Source organism: Microcebus murinus, chromosome 12 (assembly GCF_040939455.1).
Source record: "Microcebus murinus isolate Inina chromosome 12, M.murinus_Inina_mat1.0, whole genome shotgun sequence".
In the NCBI taxonomy this organism is placed as follows: Eukaryota; Metazoa; Chordata; class Mammalia; order Primates; family Cheirogaleidae; genus Microcebus; species Microcebus murinus.
In genome coordinates this window covers 93121250-93141946 of record NC_134115.1, presented here as the reverse complement: position 1 = coordinate 93141946, position 20697 = coordinate 93121250, and the positions used below count along the sequence as shown (strand labels likewise).

The following is a 20697-nucleotide window of genomic DNA, read 5'->3' as shown; positions in this document are numbered from 1 at the left end:
AGGAGTGTGTGCATTTAGACAAAAAGGGGCACCTGGCTAAGGCGGGGCGTGGGGGGGAGAAGAGGGGAGCTGACGGCAACCTGTGAGCACTGGGTGGGGGCGGGGAGTTCCCGGCAAAGGAGGGGACGCCGCAGAGGCCGGGCAGGGGCGGACGGAGCTGATGCACACGCTGGGCACACGCTGAATGCTGCAGACCGTTCACTCGGAAACGGTTTGTTATGCGAATTTCACCTCAATTATTAATAAAAAGAAGAAGAGCCCGCCCCAGTCAGTCTCAGCCTTTCCGGTCCGGGGCCCAACCCCGGGCCCCAGCACACTCTGCAGTACATTGTCCCCTCGGGAGCCCTTGCGTGGCGGTGGGGGTGGGGGCCTGGGTGGGTGGCCCCCTCATTTCCTCCTGGGCACCCCCCCACCCCCACGAGCAGGAGCCGCTTCCTCACCTTTCCCGCTGAGCAGGTGCTTCTCCCGGGCATTTCCCATCCTCCGGACATGCGCCCGACGCCAGTGGCCTGGCCGCCCTTCTGACGGGTCCCCTCGTGGTTGGGGTCTCAGCTGGGAACACGGAGGCTCCCAGCGCGAGCAGGAAGCCCCTCCCAGCCTCCCCGTGGAGCGGGAGCTGGGACCCGAGGAGTCTCTCGCCCCTGGTGAGCGGCTCTCTCCTGCAGAGACAGACACACCACCTTCCCACCAGGCGCTTCCGTGTGTCCTGTCTCTGTCCTGATGGTCTAGAGAAAAGCAAGAGAGTTTGTCCCCCCACCCCCAGCCTGGGGTGCAGGGGCTCTGGCTGGGGCTCTGGCCACGGTCTGACCCTGGGGTCCCCGCCTGCCGCTTCCCTTCCTGCTGACCGAGCACCCCTGGCCACTCTGAGGACAGGGAAGAGGGCGAGGACCTGGGCAGGTGGGGACTCCAGCCCCTGCCAGAGAAGGCCCAGCATCCCCCAGCAGCCTCAGAGCACGGGCGGGAACCGGCCCTGCTCTGTGCCCACGTCCCATCGGGCCGGGGATAGGGCTTGGATCGGGAGTGCCAGGTGGGTTTTCTATATGGGAGGGTTGGGGAAGATGTCCCTCATGAGCCGGGGACATCTGGGCAGAGCCCCCAAGGCAGTGACAGAGCAAGCCTTGAAAACTGTGGGGAAGAAGGCACAGCTTGCAGGATAGCAGGTGCAAAGGCCCTGGGAGGGGGGCGAAGGGGGGCGAGGTGTGAGGTGGGGGCTGGGCCCCCGGCCACTGAAACGCCTGGGCTTGTTTTTTTTTTTTTTTTTGAGGCAGAGTCTCACTTTGTTGCCCAGGCTAGAGTGAGTGCCGTGGCGTCAGCCTAGCTCACAGCAACCTCAAACTCCTGGGCTCGAGCGATCCTTCTGCCTCAGCCTCCCAAGTAGCTGGGACTACAGGCATTCGCCACCATGCCCGGCTAATTTTTTACATATATATCAGTTGGCCAATTAATTTCTTTCTGTTTATAGTAGAGACGGGGTCTCACTCTTGCTCAGGCTGGTTTCGAACTCCTGACCTTGAGCAATCCGCCCGCCTCAGCCTCCCAGAGAGCTAGGATTACAGGCGTGAGCCACCGCGCCCGGCCAACGCCTGGGCTTGTGTTCTGAGGGAGAAGCGGGATGGGGAGCCCATGAGGGTTCTGGGGGGGGGGCTCTGACAGGTTCAGGAGCATCCCTGAGCTGCTGTGCCGTGACAGACTGGGCGGGGCAAGAGAGGAGGTGGGGACCAGTTGGGGCTGTGGCAGTTGCCTGCAGGAAAACGGGTGTGGGCCAGGAGGTGACTTGGCGGTCTTGAGATTTTAAGGCAGAGCTGTCAGCGTGGGGGACAGATTGGATGTGGGTTGTGAGACGAGGTCATCACCTGCGTAGCCATGGCAGCAGCACCTGGCAGGCCACCAGAGGTTTCTGCGGTCCAGGGAGGATAGCCAGGCAGCCAGGCCACCGGGTCAGTTCTCCTTGCCCGGCTCCTGAGTGCACCCCCAGGATACCACCTCTGTGGCTCAACGATTTGTTTGCAGAGGGAGAGGAGTGTGTGCATTTCCCCTTTCCCCTAGCCTGATGCTTCCTGGATGGGAGCTCAGGACCAGACGGGGGGGGGGGGGCCTGGAGCTGGAAGCCACCCAGAGGTGCTGCTGTGCTACTCAGATCCCTTAGGTGGGACTGTGGCCGCCCAGCCCGCATGTCAGCCAACAGCAGGCCGACTGTTTACAACCTTAGGAAACATGATGAGCAAAGGCAGGAAAGGAGCTGCTTGGCACCCCGACACCCCGGTTTTGAGTCTCCCTTCGAGAGTCCCCCCTGGGAACCCTGAGAAAGTGAGCCCCAAGCCAAGCTGTAAAACGAGAATGGAAGGAGCTGACCCCACAGGACGGGTGTGAAAATTAAGTCAGGTCATGTGCTCGCACACTTGGGACACGTGGCAGGGGCCTGGAGTTCAGTGTTTGTGTTTGCATTTAAAATGTGCAGGTGTATACTGGTGCACCCACACACGTACGGAGAATGCACTGAGCTCAGCATGCTCGGGAAACACGTTTCTGGGACCTGTCATCTTCTAAAAACTTTTCAATGTTTTCCATACATCTTTCATTAAAGAAATTCTTTGATATTTAGAAAGCAAAAGTGGCGAAAACAATCAGCCCTGGTCCCTGGAGGAGCAGGGAGCCTGCCGGACTCACGGAGCCTTAGTCCCAGGCCCTGGGGCAGGTGTGCAGGTGTGCAGGCCCAGGGAGCCACCAGCAGCCCCCAGGAACCTTGCAGCTCCCCTGGGGCTTCCTCTAGCTCAGAGCCCTCCTCCTGTCTTGAGCCCAGAGCCTTCTGCTTACACCTGTGCCTGGCAGGTGGCACTCCATGTCACTGCTGGCTGTCCAGGTGTCCCTCTCACCCTGCCCTCATGGGCCAGGGCCACATGTCTACACGCCAAGCCACGTGTGACCTAGTGTCTCCAGCCTGTAGAGTCCTCCCTCCTTGCCTGAACACATCAGACTGCCCCGAAGGCCTAGAAGAGGCAGTGGCTGGGGCAGGGGGTGTGGGGGCTGTGGGCTAGGTCTAAGTGGGCTTCCGGGGTGAGCCCAGAGTCCCTGTGGGGCTCCACACTCCCCTCCCCTCCCCAGGTCAAGCCAGGGAGGGAGCTGGTGGGTGTGGTGTTTTTTGCCAGCGGAGCTCAGCTGTATAGAACCTAAAGCTGGGGTCAAGGGTCAGTGTATGACCAAGGTCAAGGACCTACCTTGAGGTTGGGGTGATGTGTGCTTGGCCAAGCTTCTGGTCCTTTGTCCTGGGGATGACCTTGGCTTACCGTGCCAGGAGGGCTTCAGCCCCAGGCCTGGTCCCCAAGTGTGCTCTGGGAGGGTGGTGGGGCAGCTTGCTCCTCACGGAACCCCTCTTCCCGGTGACCCTGCTCAGGATCACTGCAGTGATGACACCCCCAGTTTCCTGCAAGGACACTTGTGCAGTGGGGGAGTGAGGCTGGCTCTGGCCCCAGAGTACCCACCCCAGGCCCCAGGTGCGGTGGGCAGGGGTGCTGAGGAGTGTCTGTGTCCTTTGGGGTGTGTGGCCGGTTTTATTTCCATGCACGTGTTTTAAAACCGCACTTCTGTGCACAGCAGGGGCGTTAGCGCGCTAGCGCGCCCAGATCACACCAGGCCTGAATGCAGCCCCGGGCTCTGTCCAGGCAGCTCACGGCCATGGGCAGGAGGCGCCGGCGCCCCGCGGTGGCCGGTCCAGGGCGCTCCAGCACCGCGTCTTCCATGGTGGCTGCGGGGATGCCGCGCCCGCCCGCAGTCGCGTCCCCCAGCTGCACGTGCGAACGCGGCCGCCGCGGGAGGGGCGCTCGGGACCAGGGTCGGGGGTCGGGGGACTCTCCCGGCTGAGCGCGCCCAGTACCTCCCCTGCCGGGCCGCCAGCCGGGCCCTCCGCGCGGCCGCGCCCGGTGCCGCCGGTGCCCGGCGCAGGGTCGGACGCCCGGGACTCCCGGAGGCCGGCGCGGGGGCGAGGAGCGGCTGCCTCCCCGCCCCGCCCGAGCCCCTGGCCCGGCCCCGGCGCCCACCTGCAGCGAAGGAACGCGCGGCCGGCGCTGTCCCTTTAAACGGCCCGCGGGCGCCTCCCCCGCCGCTGCCCCGCCCCCGCCGCGGTGCGGCCGCCGGTGCTGGGCGAGGTCGGAGAAAGTCCATGGGCGCCGGAGCGCGGGGACGCCGGAGCACTTCCTGCCGCGGGCGGCGCGCCGCAGCTGCCAGGCCGGACCGGGCCGGGCGCCCGCAGGTACGGCCGATGGGCGCGCGCCCCTGCTCTGCGCCGGGCGGGGTCGTCCCGCGGCCCGGACGCACTTCCCGCAAACTCCGCGGCCGCGGCCGCCCAACTTGGCGCGGGCCGCCCTGCCGCAGCGCCGCCGGCCGCCGCGGGGCGGGGTGCGGCCGAGTTCGGCGCGGGCCGTGGCGTGCGCGCAGCGGCGGGCGCGGCGCAGCGAGGCGGCCGGGCGGCGCCGGGGGTCCTGGCGGGGCGACCCCGGGCCGGGAAATCCGGGCCGGGACCCCGCGCGGCGCGTCCTGGGGAGACCCCGGCCCGCGTCCTGCGGGTCTCCCCCGCCCCGCTGGGCGTCTGGAGTCCCATGGCGTCCCCAGGACCGGGACCGGGACCGGACCGAGCGAGCCAGCCTTCCGGCCCGCGGGACTGGCCCCGGGCCAGGCGGGGGGCGACCCAGCGCGCCCGGCCGGCCGCGTCGGAGCCGCCGCGCGTCTGCGCAGCAGGCTGGGCTCGCCGGGCCTGCGCCCTCCCTCCCGGTCCAGCTGGGCCCCTTTCTGGGTCGCCTCTGCCTCCCGTCGGACCCCAGCCTGGGCAGAAGCGGGGGTGCGGCGGCAGTGGGCGGGGTCCCGCCTCCGCCGTCACTGCCCGCGGCTGAGGTCTGGCCAAGCGCCTCTCCAGGAACTGGGGCCGCTGCGCACCCAGCTGAGGGGACTTGAGGCCTCCCACTGAGTTTCCTCTTCTCCTGCCGGGGTAGTGCGGGGGTCGGAGGTCAGAGGTCACCCCTGGCCCTGTGCCAGGCTCTGTGGGAAGTTTGGTCTTGGACTGTCGTTGTGGTGCAGTTTAAACCTGTGGGTTTGTCCCTGTCAGGTCTGTCCCCTGCAGCTGGCCTCCCAGGCCACTCCCACTGCTCCGGCCGCCTCCTCCCTCTTGGGGCCTCGGATTGGAGGTGTTTTGCCCACGTGGTGGTTGGGCCCCATCTTTCTAATGGCATTTCTTGGGGCCCGTTGGGCACCCTGCAGTGTTCTCAGGCTGCAGGGTGAGCCTGTACTGGGCAGCTGCGGTGCTGGGCCGGGGGAGGCCCCAGGCCGACGTCCTTCCTGCCCTGCTTTGGACCACTGCTCTGCAAAGCTGCCCTTGCTGGGCCCCCGGTGGGCACAGCAGCGTCTCCCCGAAAGGGTGGCCGCCCAGGCCCTGCTCCTCTCCAGACTCCCCCCCACTTTCCACTTTGGCCAGATGCCGCTGGCCGAAGCCCCTTGTCAGGGTTTAAGCCTCACACCGTCTCCAGGAGGGGTGGCTGCGACCAGCCAACCGTTTGCTCAGTTTCACAACCCAAGAGAAAAGGAGTCAGGTGCAGGGTCAGGCAGCCGCTGCCCCTGACCCACCTCTCCATAGTCTTCCTCTTCCCACAGTGGCCCCCTGGTCCTCTGTGGTGCCCTTCACTGCCTGCCCCTCCCAGGAGGCCCTCTGGCATTTCCTCTTGGGTCACTGTCGGGGGCATCTCAGCTGGAGCCCAAGCAGAGGAACTAAAAGAGGCACGACCCACGGCCCAAGGTGGTTGGCCTGTCCTTCCGGGCAGCTGGAATGAACGAGAGAGTAGAACAAGACCACTTGTCACCTTTCCGCAGTCACACCCAGGGCAGGGTGGCACTGGCCGTGCGCCTGCGTGAGGGCTGATCGTGGTGGCTGCTAGTGCTGCTTCTGCAGCCACTTAGCGTCTCCCGAAGAATGTTCCAGAAGGTGCCGGTGCTGTGCTATGGGCATGCCGGGCGGCCCCTCGGCCCTGAGGCGCGACCTCTGCCTGCCGCTGGTTGCTGGGAGGATGTGAAGGGATGCACAGTGGCCTTCCCGGGGCCGGGGCTTGTGCGGGCTTCTTGGGCTTCTTGCAAAACTGTTCTGACCTCCCCATGTTTCCTGGCTAGGACGGGAGCCGGCCTCATTCCCCTAAGGATGCGGTGGTTTCACAGCTGAGCAGAGTCTGGGGGCCTGGGCTCATCTTGACCTTTGGCTGGTCTGTGTCCCGGGCTAGGGGTGGGCAGTGTGACCTCCAGGGCCTTCCCTGTCACACCGAGGGGGCTGGTACTTGCGGGACAGAACTTAAGATCCCCGGTGGTGTCCTTTCCTGGGAGGAGGTTCTGCTCCCAGGGCCCCTGTGCCCCTTCCTCCAAGGTCTGGGCCTTTGACCTGCGTCCCTGGAACGCACCGGGCACCATGTGGCCTCTCTGCATGTCACAGCCCCTGGAGGCCACCCCTCCCTTGCTGGGGCTCTGCACCCCCAGCCTGGTCCCGTCCTGGAAGTTCTCCGAGTCGGGCCCTGCAGGGGGTCTGGAGCATGGGCTGCGACAAGCCGCCCAGACTTCAGAAGCCCCGGGGGGGCAACAGATCCTCCCCTCGCCCCGCCACACTCAGCGTGTTTATCCCGAGCACCAGGGCCTTCTGAAGACCCCGTGTGACGGGCACTGTCAGGAACTTGACCACGGTACGGTCCCCTGAGTGCCTGCACGGTGGCAACTGATATGCGCCTGTCTGGTGGCCCCGGCTGGCCGGCCACCTACTGTGCCTGGGGTCTCAGGACGAGATGGGCCACCTTCCAGTCCAGTGGGGTGTTAGCTGGCCAGTGTCCCCACAGGGCGCCCTGAGCTGGGGATAGCTGGGGCTGGGCTTTTGGGTCTGGTCTTTAGAAGAGGGAGGCAAAGCCCTATGGTGTGACGGCACGGGGAGGGGCTCCCCCAGGCGAGGGAGGGGTGCCACAGGCCCTGTCTGGACTCTGAGCTGTGTCTGGTGAGTGTGGCCGCCTGGAGCCAGCCCCACTTTGGGAGTTTGCGGAGTGTGGTTGGGGCCGGGGCTGCCGAGGGGGCGTCAGGGATGTTTAGGGCTGGCTCCTGCCAGGTTCGCCTGCCTTGGGTGTCTGCAGAGACCACTCCGCTAGCCCAGGTTCAGGGTCCCCCTGGCACTTCCCTCTGCTGCAGGTTTTGCTGGGCACCCCCTTGGTGCTCCCCGAGGTGGGCAGGTGGGGGAGCTTGGCCAGCCTTTCTCCACCTGTCCCTCCACTGCACCCCACTTCAGAGATGTGCGGCCCCCGCCCCAGGTGTGCGACTGGAAGGGTGTGTCCTCCGGGGGCCTGGGCTCAGGCCGGGTGCTGCTCCCGCCTTCCCCGTGCTCTCCCCAGGCCTGGCTCTCGGTGAGATGAGATCATTTGCAAAATATGCTCCCGGCTGGCCAGGGCTTCCTCATTGTGTCACCTGCAGCTGCTTGTTTGCTGGGAGCCGCGGCGGCGTTTCCTCAGCTGTGGCCTTCTTGCCTTTATTGTTTAAAGTCCGGGCTCTGGGACCGCACGCCCTGCGTGTCGGGCTCCCGCCGGGCCGCAGGTGGGCGGACACGGAACATCGGGTCCCTGTCATCCGGGGGCATGCAGGCTGGAGCCGGCACTCACCCCTGCCCAGACAGGGGTGGGCCAGGGAGCCGGTCCGAGCTGCAGAGGGAAAGGGCCTGGCTGGGCTGCTGGGCCTGGTGCCACGCCGGAGCCCTGGGGTGGGCCTCCCGAGGTCACTGTGTGACCTTGAGAGAGTAACCCACCCTCCCTGAGTCCCACTGGCAGGCTGGATGGGAGTGGCCTGGCCTGGGGGCCGCTGGGTGATGGAGCTGCCGGTCTGGCCAGGGCTCATAGCCCTTTAAGGGGAGCGGCGGCCCAGTCCCCAGGGAGGATGGGAGGCAGCCTTTTCTCGGAGGAGGTGGTGTGTGCAGGTCCCAGGGGAGGAGAGGCCGGCTCTGGTCTCTCCAAAGGAATCTCCCCTCCCCCTCGGTGCTGGGTCCTGGCATCCAGGAGGGCACATGGCACAGTCGGGCTCCGAGCTCCCTCCCGGCCCGCCCAGCGCCTGCCCCTGTGCCTGGGAAGCAGGCAGGGCTGGGGGCGGGCAGCAGAGGGGCCTGAAAGTGCCCATATATAGTCACCAGGGTGAGCAGCGAGCTGGTGCTGCAGGGACGTCACCCAGGCCCTGTCTGGCCCGCCCCAGGCCCTGCCCCTGGTCCCCGAGGGTGGTCAGGCCCTGGGGCGGGGGGAGGGTGGGGGTGGCAGGAAGTGAAGGGGCTGGGTTGGGGCAAGGGGTCAGGTACGGCAGAGTCAGCCCTCGACATGTTTGTTGATTGAAAATAAAAATCTCCTGGGTCCTCCATGTTCAGGGTTGAGTGTGCTCCGGGAACCCCATCTTTGCAAGGTGGAGGCTGTCTGTGGCCGGGCCATGTCGGCCAGAGCTGCCTGGGGTCCCGCACCGTGGGCGTTAGGGGCTAGGAGGCTGCTGGGTGAGGCTGTCAGCACTCGCCTTCGCCCCATAAGATGCTAGTGCCTGTCTTGACAGTGACACCACATTGGAGGGGTGGGGCTGTGCCTGCTGGCCGGTGTGTTCTAGAAGAGCACCCCCCCTTCCGTCTCTGGGATACTGCCCGGCAGTCAGGGGGCAGCGGCCCTTCCCCGAGCTGTCGGGGCATACATGGAGGATGCCCACCTGGCCTGGCCTGTAGCTCAGAGCAGGAGGGACATCTTTCTTCGCCTGCCGCCCGGCGCCCCCAGCCGGGAGCCCCCCAGGGCCCTGGCATCTGCTCTGGGGGCTCTGCCGTGGCCAGCCCCTCCCCGCCCCCACCCAGGCCACGTCTGTGCGGAGCAGGGGAAGTGACCATCTCTGCTGCACCCCCGACTTCTGTGCAGTTAAAAAAATCACAATGTTAACATAGTTTTGCTCTTTTAATTTAGTTTCCATTGCAGTGCTAAGCGCCTTTGTTAAATTTTGTATATTGATACTTTTTGTTGTTGTCAGCAGTTTTTTCTTCCTCTTTTTTTTTTTTTTTTGGGTATAGAGCCATTAGGGTGAGAGAAGATTAAAAAGATACATTACAATTAAAATGTTAATGAAATCCGCATCATACAACTTTTGAAACCCTTTAGGCATTAATCTCGCCTGTGTCATGTCCATTAACTCTGGCTGTTCTTATTCCACACTGACCCCTGCTGAGAGATTTGTGCTATAATTGGATTTTTTTTTTTAATAAAAAAAGAAAAAAAAAAGCTTTTAAGAAAATAGAGGTTGAGTGGTCGTCGTGGCTCCTAAATGAAGAAAAAGGAGAGGAGAGGAACGTGGCTTCCTCTGCCGGGCTTGGGCCCTTCTGCTTGGGGCTGGGGCCACCTGAGTCCGCCGGCCCCTGGGCTGTGAGTGTGCAGAGCCAGGGGTGCCCTGGGGGAGGGTGGGAAGGGGGTGACAGGAGCCCCTGGCCAGGCTTGGGGACACATGGAGGCTCCTGAGGAGGCAACCATGAGGGGTTCTGAGCTGTGGGAAGTCTGAGTCTCCTGGAAGTCAGGTGGGTCCCGGGTTTCCAGTGTGAGGGCCGTGGGGTTTTGGGGAGGGGAGCCCCCTTGTCACCTTCCCAGGAGTAATGGCGCAGGGACCTCGGGTGGGAGTGGGCAGTAGGTTCTCCTTGAGGCCCCGACCCTGGCCGGAGCGATCTGACAGTGTCCCCTGCTGGGCAGTGTCTCTGGGGAGGTGGGGGGACCCTCTGTAGTGGGGGGCTTGGGGTCCCCCGGCTGCCTCGGGCTGCAGAGCTGCAGGCACGACCATCGCGCCTGGGAGGCTGGTCAGGTGGTTGGCAGCGGGGCTGCGACAGACAGATTTCATGTCTCTGTGTTTTTGCAACACCTTTCTATAAAGGGAAACATAATTTAAAATATGATTACTTAGTGTTGTAACAGCCGCCTCAGCCGCGCGGCGAGATGCAGATCATTATCAGAGGCTGATATTAACTTGCAAAGAATATTATGCAAATTGCCGGCTGTCTCCACCGGGAACCTTCTCCCAGGACTCGGGCTGGCTGGCTCCCCCGGGGGGCTCGGCAGTCCCTCCTGGGTGACGCCCAGCCTGGGTCTGCCTCCTCCTTTCTGCCCACTCTCATCTGAGGCCGGATGGGGGACCCCAGGAGCAGTGGGGGGAGGCCTGTCCCCAAGCTCCGTCCACCATGTCTCCAAGAGCAGGCGGGTGGGGACCCTGCCTGAGGTCGCGGTGCTGGTGGAGCCGGGCTGTGGCAGTAACCGGACCTGGCTCCTCATGAGACCCGAGGGCTTGGTGGCCCCTGGGGAAGGGACCCCGGTCACAGACAGGGCCTGTCCCGGCCACACCAGCTCGCCTTGCAGACTGACCGTGTGGCTTTGCTGCCCCGGGGGCTCGGGCAGCTGTGGGGCTCGCCATGGCGTGGAACGCACACGCACACCCGAGCCTTTGGGGGCAGGGCAGGGGCCGGGCTGAGGGTGGCTTCCCCCTTTACCAAGGACAGTGTCCTCCGCCCACACCCCCTCAGCTCCTCCAGCCGGTCCTGGTGTGGGGGTGTCACTGTCTTCCAGCTTGGAGATTCTTCCCAAATGCTCTGTCCCACTGTAAGGAGGCCGGCAGGGCAAGTTTAGAGCAGACAAGCCCAGGCCCTGCGTAGCCAGAAGATCTGTCTGCGTGTGGTTCTCAGAAACAGTGTCTGTGGCCGGGCGCCAAGGCCTCCATTTAGGCCGGGCACGGTGGCTCGCGCCTGTAATCCTAACACTCTGGGAGGCCGAAGCGGGAGGATCGCTCAAGGTCAGGAGTTCAAAACCAGCCTGAGCGAGACCCCATCTCTACTGAAAATGGAAAGAAATTAATTGGCCAACTAAAAATATATAGAAAAAATTAGCTGGGCATGGTGGTGCATGCCTGTAGTCCCAGCTACTCGGGAGGCTGAAGCAGGAGGATCGCTTGAGCCCGGAGTTTGAGGTTGCTGTGAGCTAGGCTGATGCCATGGCACTCACTCTAGCCTGGGCAACAAAGTGAGACTCTGTCTCAAAAGAAAAGAAAAGAAAAGAAAAGAAAAGAAAAGAAAAGAAAAGAAAAGAAAAGAAGAAGGGAAAGGGAAAGGAACAGCATCTGCTTGGTGGCAGTGAAGCCTAACATTTCTCCAACCACCGCTCTGCTCCAGTGTGGCGGAGCTGGCACCTCGGCCACAGGGTCCTCCCAGTGTTGGGGCCAAGAAGCAGAGACCTGTCTGGGGGCACTGCCCGTCCCTGGGCTTGCCGTCCCTCGGGGCAGCTCAGATGAGGGAGACAGGGCTCCGTGCCCCTGACGGGGATCTTGCAGGGCCATCCAGAGCTGTCCTCAACCTACCGGCCACTGCCAGGTTTTAGTGAGCCTCCTCTTGGGGTTTGAGCCCCGTTTTCCACCATACTGCTGCGGGATCCCGGGACACTGTCCCTGCCCTGTCCGGGAGGCTCGGTGGCCGGACACACAGAGCTGCCCCCGGGACAGGCACCGGGTGGGGCGTGAAGGTCCGGCGCAGGCTGGGGTGTGGGGAAGGAGCTTGGTTTTCAGGAGCAAAGCTGGGCGGGGGGTCGTGGGACCGAAATGGGGCCACTGGAGGAAGAGGAGGAGGAGGAGGGTTTTCCTAAGAGTTGGCGCCTCGTCTGTGGTTATGTAAATTTGGGGACAGGAGAGGCAGGATTTGTGTTAATTATTGTAACCCAGTTTAGGCGGTGAGTCCGTGTCACATGAAGTGGCCTGGAAAGACGGCGTGTGGGTCACGGCGGAGCCTGGGGGTGTGGCTGGGTGCGGGATCTGGCACGTTGGTGCAGACCAGCTGCCAGACAGGTGCCGGACAGGTGCTGGACAGGTGGCTGTAGGGCACTCGGGGAGATGTGACGCCCCTTGTGGGGCCCACAGCAACCCTGGGAGCCCAGCTGTAGCGGGACCACGGGCACCAGGCCTGGGTGCCGTCAAGACTGGGAGCGGTGGCGCACGCCTGTAGTCTCAGCATTCCAGGAGGCTGCGGTGCGAGGATCGCTTGAGCCCAGGAGTTTGAGGCTGCTGTGAGCTCTGATTGCACCACTGCACTCCAGCCTAGGTGACAGAGTGAGACTCTTGTATTAAAAAAAAATAAGAAAGACCAGCAGGCAGCCTTACCTGGCTGGAGAGTAGGGCTGGGGCCTTTCTCCACACCTGGGGAGAAGTGGCAGGGCAGGGCCTGGGCCTCTCCTGGTGGGCGAGCAGGGTCCCGGGTTTCTCTTCCTCCTGGCCGGTCCCAGCTGCCCAGGCCACGTGGGCCAACACGGTGCCGAGGGCCTGCCTGGCGGGAGGACAGAAGCCGGTGGCCCCGAGGTGCTGGGAGGCTGGCCGATTCCTGTCAACGCAGGAACATGCAGAGCGCCCCCACCCCAAACCCCCTGGGAGTCGCCCAGCTCTGCTCGGAGGTCTTGGGGTGTTTGGAGGTGCCGCTCACCCCGTACCCCGCTGTGAGGCGTGGGGTTCCTCTCGAGGGAGGCAGGCGCCATGCTTGCTGCGCGGAAGGCCCCGCTGGGGCTTCTGGCCACGTGCAGGGCATCGCTTCTGCAGGGTTTAGAAATCTGACTGGGGGTTCCTGAGGTGTGGGCCTCTCTCCTCCGGGCGTCAGAACAGGGGCCAAAACTTGGTTTTCGGCTGGGCGTGGAGGCTCATGCCTGTAATCCTAGCTCTCTGGGAGGCCGAGGCAGGAGGATCGTTTGAGTTCAGGCGTTCGAGACCAGCCTGAGCAAGAGCGAGACCCCGTCTCTACTATAAATAGAAAGAAATTAATTGGCCAACTAATATATATAGAAAAAATTAGCCGGGCGTGGTCGTGCACGCCTGTAGTCCCAGCTACACAGGAGGCTGAGGCAGGAGGATTGGTGAACCCAGGAGTTTGAGGTTGCTGTGAGCTAGGCTGACGCCACGGCACTCTAGCCTAGGCAGAGTGAGACTCTGTCTCAAAAAAAAAAAAAAAAAACAAACAAACTTGGTATTCTCCAGCCGAGGCAGAGGGTCTCTCCCGGCTGTGGCCCTGTCTGCAGCAGGGCCCTGGCCTCGGTTCTTGGCTCTGGTGACCCTTGTCCTAGGCCTGTGCCCACAGCACGTTCAGGGTTAAGTAGGCCCCAGCCCAGCCCACCTGGGTGCCCAGCACTGGCAGGTGGGGACTTTGGTCCCAGTGGGTAAGAAAAAAGTAAATGATAAGAATCATTAAACTTAGAGAGGAACCCCACATTCCATATGAGGAACATTTTCCCAAACAATCAGACAGTGAATTTTCTGTGTGGTTCAGCGTGTCTTATTGAAGGAGGGTTGAGAGCTGCCGCCCCACCCCCACCCCATCCGGGACCCCCCGCCCCTGCCCAGCACACCTGGGTCCTTCACAGCAAGGTCACCTTGCACGGTCCATGGTCTGGTTACTTGCTGGGTCTCTCTATTTTAAAGTAAAAACTTTAAAAACTTTCTGATTAATTGCACATGAAATTTACCATTTTAAGTACTTTTGTGTCATTGAGCACATTCACACTGTAGCCATCACCGCCATCTGTCTCCATCATTCTTTTCATCTTCCGAAAACCCTGTCCCCACTGAACACTAACTCCCCATCCCCCTCCCTCAGCCCCAGCAGCCTCCCTTCTCCCCGCCGGTCTCTGTGGATCTGGCGACTCTAGGGACCTCGTGTTAGGGGAGTCGTATAGGGTCTGTCTCTTCGTGGCTGGTTTATGGAATTCAATAGAATGTCCTTAGGGTTCATCTGGGTTGGTCTTGCTCTGTCCCCCAGGCTGGAGTGCAGTGGTGCAGTCACAGCTCACTGCAGCCTCCGACTCCTGGTCCCAAGCAATCCTCCTGCCTCAGCCTCCCGAGTAGCTGGGACTACAGGCATGCGCCACCATGCCCAGCTAATTTTTTTTTTCTATATATATATTAGTTGGCCAATTAATTTCTTTTTTATTTCTCATAGAGACAGGGTCTCGCTCTTGCTCAGGCTGGTTTCGAACTCCTGACCTTGAGCAATCCGCCCGCCTTGGCCTCCCAAGTGGCTGGGACTACAGGCGTGAGCCACCTCACCAGACCAATTTTTAAATTTCATCTAGAGGCGGGGTCTTGCATTGCTGCCCAGGCTGGTCTCAAGCTCCTGGCCTCAAGCAGTCCTCCTGCCTTTAGTCCTCCCTAGAGTGCTAGGATTGCAAGTGTGAGCCACCACGCCCAGCCCGTTACTTCTTGGGGCTCAGTGAGATGCCGCCGTACATATCCGCGTACACACCCAGTTTGTTCATCTGTTCGTCTGTCGATGGATGCTGGGCTGCCTCCAGCCCTCGGCTGCCATGGATGCGGCGCACATGTATCTGTTGGAATCTTGCGTCTTCAGGCTCCTTCTTCTGGAACGTTCTGTGGCCTTTCCTCGGCTCTCGTGACCCTGACTCTGGGGTGCAGGCCCAGTTTGACAGAGTGCCCCCCGATTTTGGGAGTGTCTGTGGCTTCCTTGTGATCCACACAGTCTGGCACGTTGGGTGTGGACACCAGGGACAGTTGCCGCGTCCTGGGGCATTGCCCCCACCACCTGCAGATGAGACGTCGCAAATTTTGCTCCCGGTCACTTGGGGGAAATGCCCGTCTGATGTATGAGTTTCCGGGGCAACCCCGGAGTCACTGGGCCTTCTGTTAAGGCGTGGGGCGTGCGTGGGGGCCGGACGTGGAGGGATTGGGGTGGGTGCATGAAGGATTGGGGCGGGAACAGGGTCGTGGCAGAAGTAGCTGCTCCGGAAAGGCAGGTCTTGTCCCGGCTGGCAGCGGCTGGGTCCCTCAGGCATCCCTGGCGCCGCAGCGAGTGGGCGCGTGAGGCTCCCTCGGCGAGAAGCCTCGAGCTGTGCGGCCGGTGCTGCCCGTGCAGGAAGCGGGAGTCGGGGTGCACCTAAGCCCGTGGCCCCCAACTCCCAGGGAGGAGGGAGGAGACCGCCTGGGGCAGAGTCCCCAGGAGCCCTGGAGCCGTGGTCACGGTTGGCGTCGGTCAGGGCAGGGTGCTGTGTCCGGGGGCTGCTGCCGCACAGCCGCACAGCCGGAGGGCAGAACAGCAGGCACTTACTCCTGCACCTCTCTGGAGGCCGGGAGTTGGAGATCGGGGTGTGGCAGGGCCGGGCTCCCTGCGAGGTGCCAGGGGAGGAGCCCTGAGGCCAGGTGGTGCCCGTGTCTTGGTGGCCCTGGGCTCGTGGTCGCACCACGCCAGTCTCTGCCAGGCCTTCCCCTGGCCACCGTCCTGCATGTCCCTGTCTCCCCCTTCCTAGGAGGACACCAGTGCTTGCACTTGGGGCCCACCCCAAACCTGGGAGCATCTCACCTCCAGGAACTATGTCTGCAAGAACCCTGGCTCCGAGTGAGGCCCCGTCCTGAGCTTCAGGGCACAGATGGACTTTGGGGAGACGCTATGCAACCCAGGACGGGGGTGAAGGCCAACTCACCCCTGCCCTTTTCCCTTTTCTCCATGACTGCCCCCCTACAGCCCCCAGTCTTGGAGGGAACAGCAGTGCCAGAGGTGACCCCAAATGTGGGGTGAAACGACAGCCGAGTCTTGACTCTGAGAACAGCTCCTGGTGGCCTCTGAGCGCCCCCAGGTTCCTGGGAGCCCCCCGGCCCGGCATGCTCAGCCCCTGGCTCCTCTGCCGGGGGTGGGGGCAGCTCCGGCCCAGCGGGGGGGTGGGGAGCTCCCTGCCTGGCGCTGAGGAAAAGTGGTTCCGGGAAGACCCTGGCGGCCCGTGTGTCTAGCAGGGCGGAAGTGATCGCAGCCACGAGACGCGCAGTGTGTCCCTCTCGCTCTGAATCTGACGGACTGAGGCAGGTCCTGGTCATCAGCAGCCCTCCAGGGTGGTGAAATGGGCAAAGGTACCATCCCAGCTCACGGGCACCGGCGTTTGTCTGTCACTCGGAGAGGGAGGTGGCTGATGCCCAGAGGACGAAGTGGCCCGAGCCAGGCGCCCCTGCCCCCAGGAGAGAGGGGAGGGCCGAGGTGCTGGTGGCCAATGTGGGGGTCCGCAGAGGGGGGTCGGTGCTGGCCGGGGAGCCTAGTCAGCCGGTGGCCGTGGGACAGAGGGTCTCTGTTGGCTAAGTGGCACCTGCTGCGAGGTGCTGGCTCCGTTTTTGTTTGTTATTTTTTGAGACAGAGTCTCACTCTGTTGCCTCGGCTAGAGTACCGTGGCGTCCGCCTAGCTCACAGCAACCTCAAACTCCTGGGCTCAAGCAATCCTCCTGCCTCAGCCTCCCAAGTAGCTGGGACTACGGGCATGCACCACCATGCCCGGCTAATTTTTTTCTATGTATTTTTAGTTGGCCAATTAATTTCTTTCTATTTTTAGTAGAGATGGGGGTCTCAATTTTACTCAGGCTGGTTTTGAACTCTTGACCTTGAGCAATCTGCCCGCCTTGGCCTCCCAGAGTGCTAGGATTACAGGCGTGTGAGCCACCACGCCTGGCCCGTTGGCTCCGTTCTGTGTTGTCTGGGGGTCCCCTGCCCGGTGCTTTGCAGGTGCTACTCTTTGAGGTGAGCTCACAGTCGGCCCGGCCCTGTGCCTGCCTGCCAGGGCCCCTCGCAGGCCCAGGCTGGGGAGAGGTGAACCGGGGCAGCCCACGGGCCAGGCCACCAAGCAGGGAGGGGCAGAGCTGGACTTGGACTTGGGTGGCCGAGCCCCGAGCCTGTGCTGGACCTGAGGCCTCCCCGTCACCGGACCCCCAGGGCAGGGCCACACCCGCTGGCCCCAGGAGTGCAGGACGAGCCCTGGGCAGTCAGGGTCCTGCTTCAGAGACGAGCTGGCCCAGAGCCTCCGGCAAGTCACGTCAGGGCCGAGGGGCTTTGGACAGTGTCTGATGCCCCCGGCCCCCCGTATCATAGAAGAGGAAACAAAGGTCAGGAGGCGTCAGCAGACGCCAGGCTCAGAGCAGAGCGGTGTTTGCAGCAGAGCTGGGTGTCGAGACAGCTCCGCCCACGGTGTCGCCCGGTTTTGCCGGCGTCCTGAGTTCGAGGGAGCTGCCATGGCGCAGGGAGGGGGAGGGGGGTGCGTGCAAAGGCAGCAGGAGCCCAGGGCCAGTGGGGTGGGGCCGGCCACCAGCCCTGCCCTCGCCCTGGGATTGCCCGGTCACCTGGGCCAGGTGCCGTCCAGGTGAGGGAGCTTGGCTGGGGCCAGGAGCTGCCATGGCTGGGTCGGGACGGCTCCTCCAGGGACCGGCGAGGAGGGGCCGTGTGTCCTCGGGGCCGGGGCCGCCCTGCCTGGGCTCTCGGGTCTTCCTCGAGGCCATGGTCGTCCTCGCCGTGGCTGCGCTTTTGCGGTGATTGCAGCCGAAACGGAGCAGCCGAGAGGGCCTTGCAGAGCTCTGGCAGCTGTGATTACAGCCGCTGATTTCCCAGAAACGTCACGAGGGAATTCTGTTACAGCCCGGGCTGGAAGCAGACGCCAGGCACTGCCTCCCGGGCACCCCTGCGTGCCCACGGTCCTGGCGGGGCGTGCACAGGAGCAGAAACCTGCCCGTGAGCAAGGCCAGGCCGGCTGGAGAACACGGGTCTGCTCGGCTGGCTGCCCTCCCTGGGGTGGCGTGTGTGTTACCCCACTAACTCTGAGGCCAGGCCCGCGCCGGCCCCTCCCCCCGCCCTGCAGAGCCCCCGGGTGCTGGTCAGGCCGTGTCCACCTGGCTCCTTCCTCAGTTTCCAGGGCCTGGGGGACTGGAGAGTCCCCAGGGGTCCCCCCCAGGTTCCCCATTGCCGTGGCCTCTTTGGTTCCGGAATGTAGGAGCATCTTCCCCCCATGGCTGCTTTCAGGCCTTGCCCCTGGCCCAGGGTGTTCACAGTAAAAGCTTCCCCCTCCGTCCCCACGTGAGTCCGAGTGTGCCCGGGATCGAGGGCTCGGGGCGGCTGCCCCAGGGACGGGGCCCGGCTGGCCTGAGCTGGTGCCTCTCGCAGGCTGACTGGGGCCGTCTGCTGTTTCCTTGCCCCCGGCAGGGGCTCCACCAGGGTTCGAGCGTGAGCCGCAGCCCCCCTTCCCCACGTGTCCGCAGAGAAGGACCCCCCCCCCTGTCCACACCCCGCTGTCCCGAATCAGCCGAGAGCACTCAGGGCATCCTTTGCAGGCTGGTCCTGAGCATCTGCAGGGTGGGGGCCGACAGGAGAGGGGGCGACATTCTCAAGCCCCCGCTGCAGCGGGCTGCGCTGTGAGTTTCCTGGAACCCGTTGGGTTTTCCATGGCTGGGGGCAGGGCACCCCGGGGGCGGCAAGGGGCTGGCTTGGGAGGCTGGAGCACACAGAGGTGGGTGTGCTGTGGTTGCAGGGCGGTTGTAGGAGAGTTTTTGGCTTTTGCAGGGCACAGCAATGTGGGTGGTGGAGGTGGGTCCACAGGACAAGGGTCCCGTCCGCCCCAGGCAGTGCCTGTCTGTGGCTCTCCAGGCCCGCTGCCCTGGCCCGCGACAGGGACCAGCGTGGAAGCTCTCCTGGAAACAGGCAGGCAGGGCTGGGGGCTGGCCCTGGGGCCTTGGGGGCCTGGATTTTGGAGGGGCCACGCCTTAGGTGCATACGAGCTTGCAGACTTCAGTGAATTCCCTGTCCTAGGAGAGGGCTGGGACCATCTTGCTCTGCAGCCACACTCCAGGCCTCTGGTGACCCCGGCTGGCACCCGGGGGCTGCTGGTGACGGTGGGTGCCTTGGAAAGAGCTCTGAGGGGCAAGGGAGGGAGGGTCCGGGGGCCTCAGGCCTTGCCCCCACCCTCAGTTGAGGATCCCAGTGGCTTTTCCCTGCTGTGAGTCAGCCTGGACCTCGTGGCATCCTCAGTGGCCACGGGGGAGCCCAGGACTGCAGGTGGGGAGTGGCCGGCCTCCCGCCAGGGTCAGCAGAGCACTGTCCACCTGCACAGCCTGAGGCCGGTGGGTTGGCCCCCTCGGTGCCTGCAAGAAGCGTCCCCTGCCTGGAACGCAAAGGTGGCTCCCTGCAGCACCAGGCCAGGCAGGTAGCCGGGCGCCAGCCAGACCTGGAGGGAATCCTGCCCCTGCCTGCCCGGTGTGGGACCCTGGCAAGTGGCCTACCTTGGGGGGGACACCCCCGTGGCCCCCTCATTCTCCCCTCCGCCCCATCCCCCCGGCACTCTGGGCGGGAGCTCGAGATTTCACCCGCCCAGGACGGGGCGTGCAGAAGTAGCTTTCAGCTTCTGTGCCCTAAACTCACGGAGTGCGCACTTTCTTTTTTTTGTAAAGCCGTGATTGAAGTCAAATTAACATATTTACCGTCACTGCTCCCACGGGAACCGTTAGGGAATCAGAGAGGTGCGGCGGCCGCACGCACAGGTGACAGTGACAAGGCTGGTCCCCGCGGGAACCAGCACTCACTCCAGAGCCTCCCCTTGGTGTCCTCGAGGCTCACGGGTCACCCGGACGCGGGCAGGGAGGCCAGGGCCAGGCCGTGGGTGCGGGGACCAGGGCGAGGGGTCACTGTGCGGCCCCACCCGTGACGGCAGCTCCCCCTGAGGCCTCGGCCCGGCGCGGCTGACCCCAGGGCCTGCAGCTGTCCCCCGGCCACTCCCACACTGCCCGCTCTGTCTCTGTCTGTCCCTGTCGTCCACGTGCCCTCAGGGGCCTGGGGGGCACTTTCCCCGGCGTCTGTCCGGGGATCTGGGGGCCGGCGAGCGAGCGACTTCCCAGCTCAGCGCCGGGCCCTGGCCACACGGCAGGGGATGGCGTTTCTCCTGTTCGTGTCTCGGGTTCAGCGGAGAGACCCACGCAGGAGCCTGGGCGGGGTCCTGGGCTTTCAGGATGGGGGTGAAGGGTCTTTGCTCAATGTCCACCCCCACCACTGTTTTTTTAAAACTTGTGCATGGGTTGTTTAGAGACAGTGCTGAGAACCTATTTTTTTTTTTTTAGTGTATTATAGGAGTACAAGTGTTAAGGTTACATATATTGCCCATGCCCCCCTCCCCCCTCGAGTGAGAGCTTCAAGCGTGTCCATCCCCCAAACATTGGACATCTTACTCGTTGTGGTTGTATATACCCTCCCCCTTCCCGACACCCGATAAATGTTACTCCTATATGTCCTCTTAGGTGTTGATCTGTTAATACTAATTTGCTGGTGAGTACATGTGGTGCTGGTTTTTCCATTCTTGAGATACTTCACTTAGTAGAATGGGTTCTAGCTCTATCCAGGAATATAGAAGAGGTGCTAGATCACCGTTGCTTCTTAAAGCTGAGTAGTATTCCATGGTTTATGATTAAAAGGCGAAGATCGGATTGACACTACTTACATAATCTTCACCTTTGAAGCTGGGCGCCGTGGCTCACACCTGTAATCCTGGCACTCTGGGAGGCCGAGGTGAGAGGATCGCTCAAGATCAGGAGTTTGAGACCAGCCTGAGCAAGAGCGAGACCCCGTCTCTACTAAAAATAGAAAGAAATTAATTAGACAACTAAAAATATATAAAACAAATTACCCGGGCATGGTGGCGCATGCCTGTAGTCCCAGCTACTCGGGAGGCTGAGGCAGGAGGATCGCTTGAGCCCAGGAGTCTGAGGTTGCTGTGAGCTAGGCTGACGCCACGGCACTCCAGCCCAGGCAACAGAGTGAGACTCTGTCTCAAAAAAAAAAAAAAAAAAAAGCCCACTGTTGGGTACTGAAGTGCTCGCGGGTATTCATCATTG

General features: G+C 63.0%; 1 protein-coding gene across 2 annotated transcripts in view; it reads left to right on the top strand.

The window, feature by feature from the left end:
• The first annotated feature begins 4088 nt into the window (after positions 1-4088).
• The window catches only part of NACC2 (NACC family member 2), a 73664-nt gene continuing 57055 nt past the window's right edge, over positions 4089-20697 (top strand). The window contains exon 1 of one of the 2 annotated variants that reach the window (XM_012782074.3): positions 4089-4246. The gene's annotated coding sequence lies outside the window, so the exon portion shown is untranslated. The remainder of the gene's footprint in view (positions 4247-20697) is intronic. The other variant, XM_076009192.1, reaches the window with a different exon arrangement.